Source organism: Pipistrellus kuhlii, unplaced genomic scaffold (assembly GCF_014108245.1).
Source record: "Pipistrellus kuhlii isolate mPipKuh1 unplaced genomic scaffold, mPipKuh1.p scaffold_m20_p_5, whole genome shotgun sequence".
Classification (NCBI taxonomy): domain Eukaryota; kingdom Metazoa; phylum Chordata; class Mammalia; order Chiroptera; family Vespertilionidae; genus Pipistrellus; species Pipistrellus kuhlii.
In genome coordinates, this window is record NW_023425551.1 from 8,446,691 (window position 1) to 8,458,980 (window position 12,290).

Genomic DNA, 12,290 nt, shown 5'->3' on the forward strand with positions numbered 1-12,290 from the left:
CCACCTCTACGGCAGCGCTAAGGATGTCCCACTGCTGGCTGCTCTTGGACTGCAAGAAGGCGCAGGCTGGGCTGAAGACCCCCCCATTCTTCCCCCCAAGCACACAAATGCCATGTACTGGGCCTCTAGTACTGAATAACAAAAATGCTTGATCCTAAGTATAATCTTGGAGTAGCAATTAGTGATTCCATAAGATTTAAAATCTATAAGATTGGAAAAAATAAAATCCATGATTGGTATGTCACAAAAGGATACTTAATTATAATTCCTAAAACTGGAAAGCATGTATGGAACACTTATGTGTCAGGAAATATGTAAAACAGTTACATGGTTTTTGTTTTGTTTTGTTTTGTTTTTTAAATCTCTTAAGAACCCTGCAAGGAAAGCAGTCTCCCCATGGAGACTTCCTTGTACAGATAAGAAAATCAAAAAGTTACATAATCTTCCTCGGGTCAGATCTCGAACTCATGGGTGGAGGCTGGCTCTGAAGCCTAAAACCTGCTGTCTTTACACTGTCCTGAGCTAAGCATGTGGCCCATGCAATCTGGGGAAGTTGACTTCCCAATGAATTTCCAAATAAACTGTTAACCCGTGTGTTATTGTTACACATCTCTGTGTGTTTCCTATATTTTTTATTTTTATTTTTTAAATATTAATATATTTTATTGATTTTTTACAGAGAGGAAGAGAGAGGGATAAAGAGTTAGAAACATCGATGAGAGAGAATCATCAATCAGCTGCCTCTTGCACACCCCCTACTGGGGATGTGCCCGCAACCAAGGTACATGCCCTTGACCGGAATTGAACCTGGGACCTTTCAGTCCGCAGGCCGACGCTCTATCCACAGAGCAAAACCAGTTTCAGCTGTTTCCTATATTTTTAAACCTTGCTGATACAGCAGAGAAACATTAAATATATCAGTAGATTAAGGGAATGACATGAAAATGAGACTATCTCCTGCTTCTAGTGCCCTGCAGGATAAAGATATCTTATGTAGGTTGAAAAAGATCTTTGCTTTACATAAAGTTTAATATCTAAAAGTTCCTTCCTTTGAGAGATATTTGTTCATTTCTATTTGAGTATCCTACAGTGTTAGCTCATAACCTTTATTGTTGGTTTTATAGATGGAATTTTATCACCAACCCAACACATTAATAATTTTGTTTTCTGGCTATTGGAAAAAGATATATTGCTCAATATGACTTCAAATGTCAGTAACGCTCTATCAACTACCCCTAAAATAGCAACATCAGATTTCTTGCAGAACAACTGTAAAAAAAAAAGAAAGAAAGTACATATGTATTGATTACTTTCCAATGGCCTTTCTACTACAGTTTCACATAGAGTTCTACTATATAACTAAGGTCATTACTAAAGGTGAAAAACACTTATCTTGTACTGTATCTTGTACTATATTTTTAAGGTAAGCATTAACATCTAATAAGCTTATATCATTACCACGCTATAAACTAATGTTTCCTATGAATTGAAGATCATCTAAGATGTTCTATAAGTGATGGCAAATATTTCCTGGGTCTGAAAATGCATTACTCTAACCATTCTGCGAGACCGATAAAATATGATAAATCCTGAATTATTTTTCGAACGGTGTTAAAAGATAATCATCATTCACTCTCCAGTTGCTGGGTGGCAAGCGCTGGGCATTAAATGTATGTGGAACTCAGTGACCTGTTCAAGTAGACTGCGTTCTTAGTATCAGCTTTGGGTACAAGGAGTTCCAATTTGGTTCAGCTATTTTACAGCTTACAAACCAGGCAAAGATGTTCATAAATTTAAGAATAAAAAGAAAAGATGCCAACTTTATCAGCAGAGGTCAAATTATTTCACTAGTCTAAAAGATGACACCAAGTTGCAAAACAATTATAAAAATGGGGGGAAATGAATATGTAGCCTACATATGGCAGATACTATAGATTGATTCATTCCACACCCAAATCTCCTTCTCCCTTGCTTGTCCCTGCAACAGACGCTGCCAAAGCCACATGAGTGCTTCGTAAGCCTGTCTGTTGTTAGAGGTAGCTCTGGGACAGAACTCAGGCCGATGACACGCTTGCCCAGGTTGGCGGGCCGCCCTGCTTTCCCTTCCTCCGGCCTTGGATGAAGGTGATGCAGGCAGGTGTGCTGTCTCAGAGGTTGTTTCGCTCCCATAAATGAGTGTAAACCCAGGAGAACGAACATCAGAGACATCACCAGAGGCAGGAGAGGGCGACCACCTGTCTCCAGTTGTGTTTTAAGTACAAACTAAGGTTACGTGTTACTGAACTCATCAACTATCAACCAATACCGTATTAAACATCTGAGTAGCTCTCTGTAGTTGTTGTGTGTTTTTTTAAAAATATATTTTATTGATTTTTTACAGAGAGGAAGAGAGAGGGATAGAGAGTTAGAAACATTGATGAGAGAGAAACATCGACCAGCTGCCTCTTGCACACCCCCTATTGGGGATGTGCCTGCAACCAGGGTACATGCCCTTGACCGGAATCGAACCCAAGACCTTTCAGTCTGCAGGCCGATGCTCTATCCACTGAGCCAAACTGGTTTCGGCTAGTTGTTGTGTTTTAAATGAGTGATCATATCCAAATTGGACTTATACCTTATTCCCAATTTGGGGAAATAGGAAGTTTTTCTTCTGTATTATTTCTCTTCATAATATTATTTGGTAGCTGAAACTGCTCTAAAGGCTTGATCAGAAGAGTTGCATAATAATAAATGCTACGATTTACCAATGAATTTATGGTAGCCGAGTCCTCTGTTCAAGCCTTATATGACTGATGTAATGCAGGGATTGGGGGACAGGGCACAAAAGGTTAAAAAGAGAAGATGCATGTAATCAGGGTTCCTCGGTTTACTTATTAAGATGTAACTTCAGGGAACAGTGAGTTGTTTTCCTCCACTTTGCTTGAAAAAAGTAGAATATTTGTTAAAAATGGGATAAGTTGTTCAAGTAAAAAAAAAAAAGAATGAAATCTTACCATTTGCAATAGCATGGATGGACCTAGAGGGTATTAGGTTAAGTATATTAAATCAGCCAGAGAAAGAAAAATAGTATATGATTTCACTTACATGTGGATTCTAAAGAACAATATACCAGTAAATGAACAAACAAAACAGGAACAGATTCACAGAAATATATAGGTCATTGGGGAGGGGGATCTGGAGGCCTGGGTGAAAATGGCATTAAGAAGCATAGATTGGTAGTTACAAAATAATCACGGGGATGTCAACTAAAGCATAGAAAATATAGTCAATCATATTATAATAACTATGTACGGTGCCATGTGGGCACTGGAAATATTAGGGAGAACACTTTGTAAAGTATATGATTGTCTAACTGTATGCTGTACACCTAAAACTAATACAAAATAATATTAAATGTACATTGTAATCGAAAAATAAAAAAATGTAAAAAAAGGCTCCAGTTAAAAAAATATACAGCTAATATTTTTACTAAATACTATATTTGGTTTAAAATGGGCAACCCTAGTTGAAATGTTTAAATTTTATCTAATTATACAGAGCATCTTAGCTGAGTTACTATTCCTTTTTCTCAAATATAAATTTTTTCTCCATGAATATTAAAGAATACAACCTTTTCCACTCTTGTTTTACCAAATCTTGCTTAAAATCAGTCAGTATACTTGTGATCTTCAATGATCAATTTCCTTGATCAACAGATTGACTCTCTTTTATTGTGTATTTTCTTCTCACTGTTTGAACAATATTAGAATCCCACATCTTTTCTTTCTGGAGACCAGACTGTTGTTCCAAATAGAATGGGGTATGACCTTCTTCCACTGACAACAACTATCTTCCCAGTACTGAATATAAAACACTGTCCTTGGCTTAGGACTCACTAACTTGATTTAAAATATCCTTGTTTAAAATGCTTCTCTGAACCAGACGAAGATTTTGCCTTTTCCCAGGGTGCTCTGTCGGGATTTATGAGGGATCTGTCCATTCTTCCTGCTTTCTTAGTAGCCCCAGCTTAGAAGGACCGCTCCCAGCAGCTAACTAGTCACCTCTGAACTTCGCTGGCAAAGACCCAAGGTCTGGACTGACATCTAACAGACCACGTCCCTAGCCTCCAAGTGTTGACTCTGGGCAATGGGGAGGATGTGCAGTCGCCTCAGGCCTCCATCACACTGGCCGGCTCCTGCAAAACATGCCATCGCCGAGGATGTAGGGCAAACCTTTGTCAGCCAGGCAGAGGCACATCCCAGAACAGACTCAGCTGGGCAATGGGGTGCAACTGCTCAGCTGTCCTGCTGGACTCTGGACCCCAACTCACAACTCCATTCCCACCGGTTCCTTTGTGCCAGGCTGAGCTGTTCATTCCTTTCACAAACATCTGCACACATACAGCTGCATGGCCAATAGCACATTCGGTTCCTGTGCGCAGAGGGCTGACCTGTGCACAGCTGTATGTCTATGTGAAAGGCTTATCAGCCTTACTGTGCAGCAATTCTCGTTCCACTTGTGCTTTATCTTCTCAACCGACTCGGACCTCTGGGTACTGGGCTCTGCTCACTCATGTGATATGCCATCCGGATAGCCTTGAAACTCAGATTCCCATCTCAATACAATTCTAAGTACTGATTGCCATCTCTTGTAAAAGAACTGCTTCCCTCTCATGAACTCTATCTAACCCTTGGGCCTCTCTCGCCCCGGGCTGAGGCCATCACAATAAAATGCCATTACACACACACACACACAAGTCCATAAACTTCCACCAAGCAAGAAGCACAGTCTTGCGATGTTTGCAACTGAGTTAATCTTGCTTACAAAATTTCTTTCTGTGTCACAATACACATACATACTGAGTCATTGTCCTTCAAGGTCCTCCTTGATGGAGAAATGGAAGCATTTCCATGTCTCTCTGGTAAAGCTGTTGAGTGTTTTTGTGAAATGTCTTCAGTACAAGGCTCCAAGTGATGAAGCAGCAAAATAAGACTTGGGTAGCAGCTGAAACCGGTTTGGTTGCCGAAACCGGTTTGGCTCAGTGGAGAGAGCGTGGGCCTGTAGACTGAAAGGTCCCAGGTTCAATTCCAATCCAGGGCATGTACCCTGGTTGCAGCTACATCCCCAGTAGGAGGTATTCAAGAGGCAGCTAATCGATGTTTCTCTCTCATCGATGTTTCTAGCTCTCTCTATCCCTCTCCCTTCCTCTCTGTAAAAAATCAATAAAATATATTAAAAAAAAAAAGATTTGGGTAGCAGAAACCTCAAAATTGAAAGAAGGCCATTTTCAACTGCTACGTAGCTGGGCCTTTGATGTAGTCCTCAGGGATGCAACCAAGCCACCTTAGTAAGGTGGCTGCACACAGACGAGGTTCTCAACTCAAACAGCCCCGGGTCACAGCAAAGCAGCTGAACTTGGTCTAAACCCTGGAGATGCCAATTATTCTTTTTTTAAAATATATATTTTATTGATTTATATATTAAATATATATCTATATTTAATGTGACGTCATTACCCGGCGCTGGGCTGGGCTGCGCTGTGGGCCGCATTTTGCACCATGAGGTCTCAGCAGTGTGGGCTGTGATTTGGTGGGCTGTTGCTTCAGGGTGGTGATGGGACCTGTGTCCCACGTGGGGGAAGCCGAGTGTTGCTTTGTGGGCACCAGGTCCTAGGTGCCATTTCTCTGTGCGTGTCACAGTAGCTCCTGTGTTGAGCTTCTGCCCTCTGGTGGTCAGTGCTTGTCATAGCGACTGGTTGGACAGCCAGATGCTTAGCACATTAGCCTTTTATATAGAGAGATATCCTCTACATGTTAATACATTTTTTGTTTCTCTTCCCTGCTTACCTGCATATAGTAATTATAGTTGCTCAAACAAAGAAATTACTGTAAAATCTGGCTTCTTTTGGTGTGAGTTACCCCTACTAGTCCTCTGTGGCACAAAATACCTCCTGGGAAACAGTGTGGCTGGTCACACAAACCACTGGGACAGGCCTCACAATTCTCAGCGGCTGCTGAGTAGCTCCTGGACGCCAGGGGCTGCAGCTGGCTTCCCACACTGCATCACACGCATCGGACCGACAGAAGTTAAGTATTGCTCGCGCCACGCTCCCACCCCCACCAAAGATGTCCACTCTCCAACCCCTGGACCTGAGAATATGTTCACTGACATGGCAAAAAGGGAGTTTGCAGGTGAAATGGAAATGTCATGAAAGTTGCACGCGGATAATTAAGGTGACCTTCAAATACAGAGGTGTGCCTGGACCCTGCAGGTGGCTCCAATCTAGTCACCGGGCTCTTCAAAGCAGAGACTGCAGCTTATCTGGAGGCAGACGAGGTTGAGCAGAAGGGGTGCAGCCGCCCAGTGCTGCCTCAGGTGTAAAAAAGCAACCTGAATGGACCTCTACGTGGATTCTCCTCCAGAACCTCCAAGTAAGAAGCCAGACCTGTTGATTCCTTGATTTTGGCTTTATGAGACTCGATACAGAGAAACCAAAAAAGCCCACTTAGACTCTGACCCACAGAACTGGGGACTTCTAACTTGTTCTGTGTTGCTGCTTTCAGGATAATTTTGTTACAACGGTGACAGGAAAAGCACTCAGCTCACAGCATTCCTGAGACAAGGAAGCACTACAGACACTCAGCCACGGCTGTGCTGGGAATTGCCAAGTGGCAGATGGGGTTTAGAAACTGGCCTTTCCACCTCCGGGCTATTTTCCTAAATAATTAATGTGTGCATCCGAGGGGAGGTAAACAGTTTTGCATCCATTCACTCCATGGCTCCCATCAGCCACTGAGAGGTGGGCATTATCATCCCTTCTCCAGAGAAAGGTGTGTGTACTTACACAAGGTCGGGCTGTTCCTACGTGACAAAGCCACACGTTCTTTCCTCTCGCTGCCTTTAACAGTAAACATGTAATAAATACATGATAGAGGATTAGACAAAGCAAGACATGAAAGTCCAGAAAGGCCAGTGCTTTTCCACTAAAAGGGGACAGAAACAAGTAAGAATTTGTGCCACTGGTGAGATTTTGAGTCTTGATATGACAGGTGGGATTTCAAAAGATGCATGTTCAGACCTGCTTCTTTTGCAAATTTGAAGTCAAATTTTGTGTGTGTCTGTTGTAATTGGTCACCGTGGAAGTGAAAGTGTTTGGACTTCATCCCGCTGTGAAGCAGCAGCAACACGGTGGTTGTTAAAGAGTGAACATCTCAGGGTGGGTGTGTTCGGGTCTTGAAACTGATACTTTGCAGACGTGTCCGTGTCACAGTTAATGGGACAGTATGAAAATGCTAATGCTGGCGAACTGCCATTTCACGAGTTTCATGTCAGAAGTTCCTCCAGGGACCATCCACCAGAACCCACCACAGAAACTTGCAATGATTTAAAGGCAGCTGGTGCACAGAGATAGTGCTGGACCGCGGTACAGCCAGGCAACCCTCTCCTCTCCAACTCAGGAGGCACTGTGCAGGGCCACACTGGTCCTAAAAATCAATGCTCCTTCCCTTAGCCATAGCTAATTAGACACCTAACCACAGCTGTGTCAGATCCTCCATTCTGGGGATTTGAATGGAGTCTCCGAGATGCTTTGTAAAAGAACATCTATTAGTAGTTAAACTCATTAGCCATGTCAACTAGAGAGCTGATTTGTAAGGAGTTTGTTTGCAGAGGAGAGAGCAGAGCAGGTATGTCTATAGACAAAAGATGAACTAGCTCAGACAAAGAAACTGGAGACACGGCAGTCCTGGTTCCAGGCGCTTTGCAGGCACTGTGAGGTCTTTCTGTACTTCTTGACCTGGATCCATGAGACACACCCCTCTTATCTTTTTTCTTTTTTTTAAATATATTTTATTGATTTTTTACAGAGAGGAAGGGAGAGAGATAGAGAGCTAGAAACATCGATGAGAGAGAAACATCGACCAGCTGCCTCTTGCACACCCCCTACTGGGGATGTGCCCGCAACCAAGGTACATGCCCTTGACCAGAATCGAACCCGGAACCTTTCAGTCCGCAGACCGATGCTCTACCACTGAGCCAAACCGGTTTCGGCTGCCCCTCTTATCTTTATAAGAAATATTCCTTCCCAATTTCTTTAGCTTCTCCCAGAGCCTCACACAGGCCCTTTATCTCTGCATCTTTCCTATTCCTGCCCTTCAACTGCCTAATGCCCTCTCCTCCGGTACCCCTGTGCCACTGCTGGACCCTTCTGCCCTCTTCAGGTTCCTCTAACACTTTACTACTTTTGGAAAGTGTTCCTAAACCTCCAAATCTGAGCTAACAATCCCTAACACACTCTCCAGTGTATCCTGCACTTCCCGTACTAAAGCAATCATCACACTGACTTAAAAAAATTACCTATTTATTTTTATTGTGGGAAGACTGGTTAATGACATTTCAGGTGTGCAACATTATAATTTGATAGCTGTATACTCTATTGTGTGCTCACACCAAAAGTCTAGTTTCCATTTTGTTACCATATATTAATATTTGAATCCCTTTACCCGTTTTGCTCACTCCACCCCCTTTTTCCCTCTGGTAACCACCATTCTGTTGGCTGTGTCCATGAATTTGTTTTGTTTTGTGTGTTCATTACCCTTTTGTTTTCTAATCCACATTTTTGCAACAAGATGGGTGGATCTTGAGGGTATCAGTGAAATAAGTCAGAGAGAAAAGGACAAAAACCATATGACTTCCCACTGGCTTTCCACTCCTTGTCCCTTAGGATTCTGGGTTGGCAGTTGTTACTGCTCCAGTGTCACAGGGTGGGGCCCCTAAATATTTCTGGAAGGACTATGGGAAATGTTTCTTAATTTGATTTACTAAAGGAAAATAATACTAAGATTATGTTTTTAAACATCTGAATATGAATGATTAATGAATTTCCCATTTGCATATATGTTAGAAAGAGTAATAACTTAGGACCAGTTCAATATGCTTTTGTTGTCTCATCAGTATCAGTGTATTACTTTGACTCACAGAATCTCCTTTGGTAATGTACCTCATTATGAATTTAAAATTCACATTTCACTTATGTGACTAAGGTCATCCTTTATGAAATGTCTCACTTAATAATTAAATAATTGCAAGATTATTTCCTCTAAAATTTAGGAGTTCTATTGGCCCAAAGACTAGGGGGAAGAAAGGAAGCAAATTTAGGGTTTCTTTTAGAGACTCTTTCCTTTCTCTTCATCTTGATTTAAACAACTTTTCAGAACTCCCCCCAATTGCTTTCATGAATGCTTAAAACATTATTTTAGATAACTATATAGACACCCATAATCACGTGTATATTTTGTCCACACATAGCATTAAGGTGTATACACACTGATTCACAATGATAAAAGTAAACTTACTGTTGAACACAATATTACTCTTAAGAGAAGCTTTTCCAAAGAAACTGATCATGGGTTAAGTTTAAACTTTCATAGTTAAGTTTAAAAAACATCCAGTATGTTGTTTGCCACAAGTGGAGATGGAAACAGTGCCAAAACTCAAGCCCCGTTTCCCTTCTATTTCTCTGGCAAAGGAATAACTCCTAGACAGGAGTCCCATTCTTTAAGTAATGTGGGTGAGAGCCTCAGAGGGCCAGGCAGGGGGCTGGTGGGGGCTTCGGGGTGTCCACCGGAAGTGGGTGCAGGGGGAGGAAGAGGCGTGCCTAAGGTCAAAGCCCAGGGGAGGCACCCAGAAGCTCTGTACCCTAAGGCAATTTGCTTGACCTTCCTGGCCTCAAGCGAACGGGAAAATAACACTGAATTAAAGTGTTGTTCTGAAAATTAAATGAGATTATGTATATAACGTTGTTAGCACAGTGCCTGACAAGAAGTTAAACACGCAGCAAATAGTATGCTGTAATTATTTTCACACTTTCATCCCTCCAGAATTAAAACTGTAAAGGAGAAGAAAAATCTGTGCAAAAGATGAAAGTGCAAACATCTAGTTCTTGGTTGCTTTAATTATACTTAGATCAATCTTAAGGAGACTATTCTCCGAACAAGAAGAATAACACATGTTCTCTTGGGAGAAACTCGGGAACATATTTTAGAGCATAACTAAGCTGTGTTTTTTAATAAATGTTTGGTCTTAACTGTCCACCTCTATTTTAAACCTAAAGAAAAAGAAAAAATCATCAGACATTGTTATTGTTGTTATCATAAACCAAATATACCTGCAAACAAATAACGAGGTTTAAGAGTCAATTAAGGAATAAAAATTTTCTCCAGCCAGTTTTGCTCAGTGGATAGAGCCTTGGCCCAAGAACTGAAGGGTCCTGGGTTCGATTCCTTGTCAAAGTCATGTACCTCAATTACAGGCTCGATCCCCTGGTCAGGTATGTACAGGAGGCAACCAATCGATGTGTCTCTCACATCGATGTTTCTCTTTCTCTGTTTCTCCATCTCCCTTCAACTCTCTAAAAATCAATGAAAAAAATATCCTCAGGTGAGAATTTAAAAAAAAAAAATCTTAAGGCAAAAATTCCGCTTAAAAAAATAAATATCTAACTTAAGGTACTTAAGGACTTGTTATATAAAGATGGAAAACCCTAGAGTGCATTATATACGCAGACACTCTTTCATGCCCGTTGATTAATTGTTCTGTGCCTTTGGGGGGGGGGGTGAAAACAGGGTGAGGAAAGGGGCAGGGATCTCACGGAGAAGTGGAGGAACACCCTTCCCTCTGTCAGTTTGGTTTACCACCTCAGGTCAGCCCCTGAAAGTGCTGTCTGTGAGCTCTCCATGTTCTGGGAAACCTTGGGGATACTAAGGTGATGAATGAGATTTCAGATCCATCAAAGGCTTTTCCTTTCTGAGATAGCTTTTGAGCAATCCCATTGAGAACCGAAGGCCAGCAAATACAGTAACCAATCATGTAATGAGACAGCCCTCCCTCTCAGGAGTTCTACAGCGCAGCAGCCAGTGCCCAGCGGTCAGGGGAAAGGTGATCTGTCAGTGCCAATGTCTGGAATTCACCTCTCAAGGTTCCTGGAAGCAAGAGGGCTGCTCTGTCCCTGCTAACCAGTCACCCCCGGATCACCACGTAATCTGACACATGTGACATATATAATCCCACTTCTGCTGCTCTTCTCTCTCCCTTTGTGTCCTTCGCATCACCTCTCGGAGAGAAAACGCAAGCGGATGGAAGACGATAAACAGGAATGGGTAGAAAAGTATGGCAGAAAAAGACTGCTGAATTAAGCCAATTACTTGATTATCTCTGGCATATCTATAATAATAAAAGTGTAATATGCCAATTAGACGGGCCAGCCAACGAAGCTGGGGCTGCGAGGGCCAAGCCCTTGTACGAATTTCATGCATCAGGCCTCTAGTCTATAACAATAACAGCATAATATGCTAATTCTGGACAAAGTCAGGGCTGCCAGGGAAGCCTGGGTCCTGGGTGCCAGAGGGAAGCAGGTGCCAGCAGCTGGGGGAAGGAAGGCCTACTTTTGCACGAATTTCATGAGTCAGGCCTCTAGTATGATTACGAAATCCTAAACCTCACTTACCACATCAAAGTTAAAGTAGAGGATTTAGGTCAAGACTTTGACTTCTCAGGAATACAAACATCCAGAGTAATTTTCCTAATGAGGAATCTATAACAGCGTAACTCAGACCTGGTAGTGTAGTTTGTCAAACTTTTTCCTAGTCCCCCAAAACTGAGATTACTAAATTCTTGTGGCTTTACCTTATGAAAATCTAGCTTGTAATTCTCTAGATCACAGGTGGGTGGAGAACTACAACCACAGAAGCAAATACATGACTTCCAGGCACAGTCTAATGGCAATGCATTAAAGAAGCGCTAAGAAAGGAAGAGGTGAGCAGAACAGAACCTTCCTTCCACTTCCCCGAGGGCAGCTGTTCTTAAAATTCTATACATCAGTTCACCTTGGAATATACATCTTAGAATAGGATTCTTTCTGTTTATAAAATTACAATTGTCTATTTGTGTTCAATCCATCTTAGAAACATTTCACAAGGCATGGGAAATAAAAACATCCTTTGATTTGTACTTTTCTTCTTACTTAAACGGCAAGCAGATTTAAAATTCTAATATTGAAAGCAATAGATGGGTTGGGGCTTAAAGAAGGGGGGAAAGCGAGAAACAAACAAACAAAAACAAAAATGAAAACATACATGTGGCCAGTAAAGAATACCTTTACCTCCCTCGATTAATCAGTTTTTATTAAACAAAAACCTCACATTGAAATCTAACAGGAAACAACTTAAAAGTTCAAAATAACATCACAGATCAAAGGCTTTCTGATGTTTTAGGCTGAATCATAACAAGGTGTCATCGTCATCCCTTACATTTAG

At 41.7% G+C, this 12,290-nt stretch overlaps 1 protein-coding gene across 1 annotated transcript in view; it reads right to left on the reverse strand.

Annotated features, from left to right (window-relative positions):
• MAN1A1 (mannosidase alpha class 1A member 1) overlaps positions 1-12,290 on the reverse strand; it is a 142,828-nt gene that overhangs the window by 113,226 nt on the left and 17,312 nt on the right. The gene's annotated exons all lie outside the window — the stretch shown is intronic.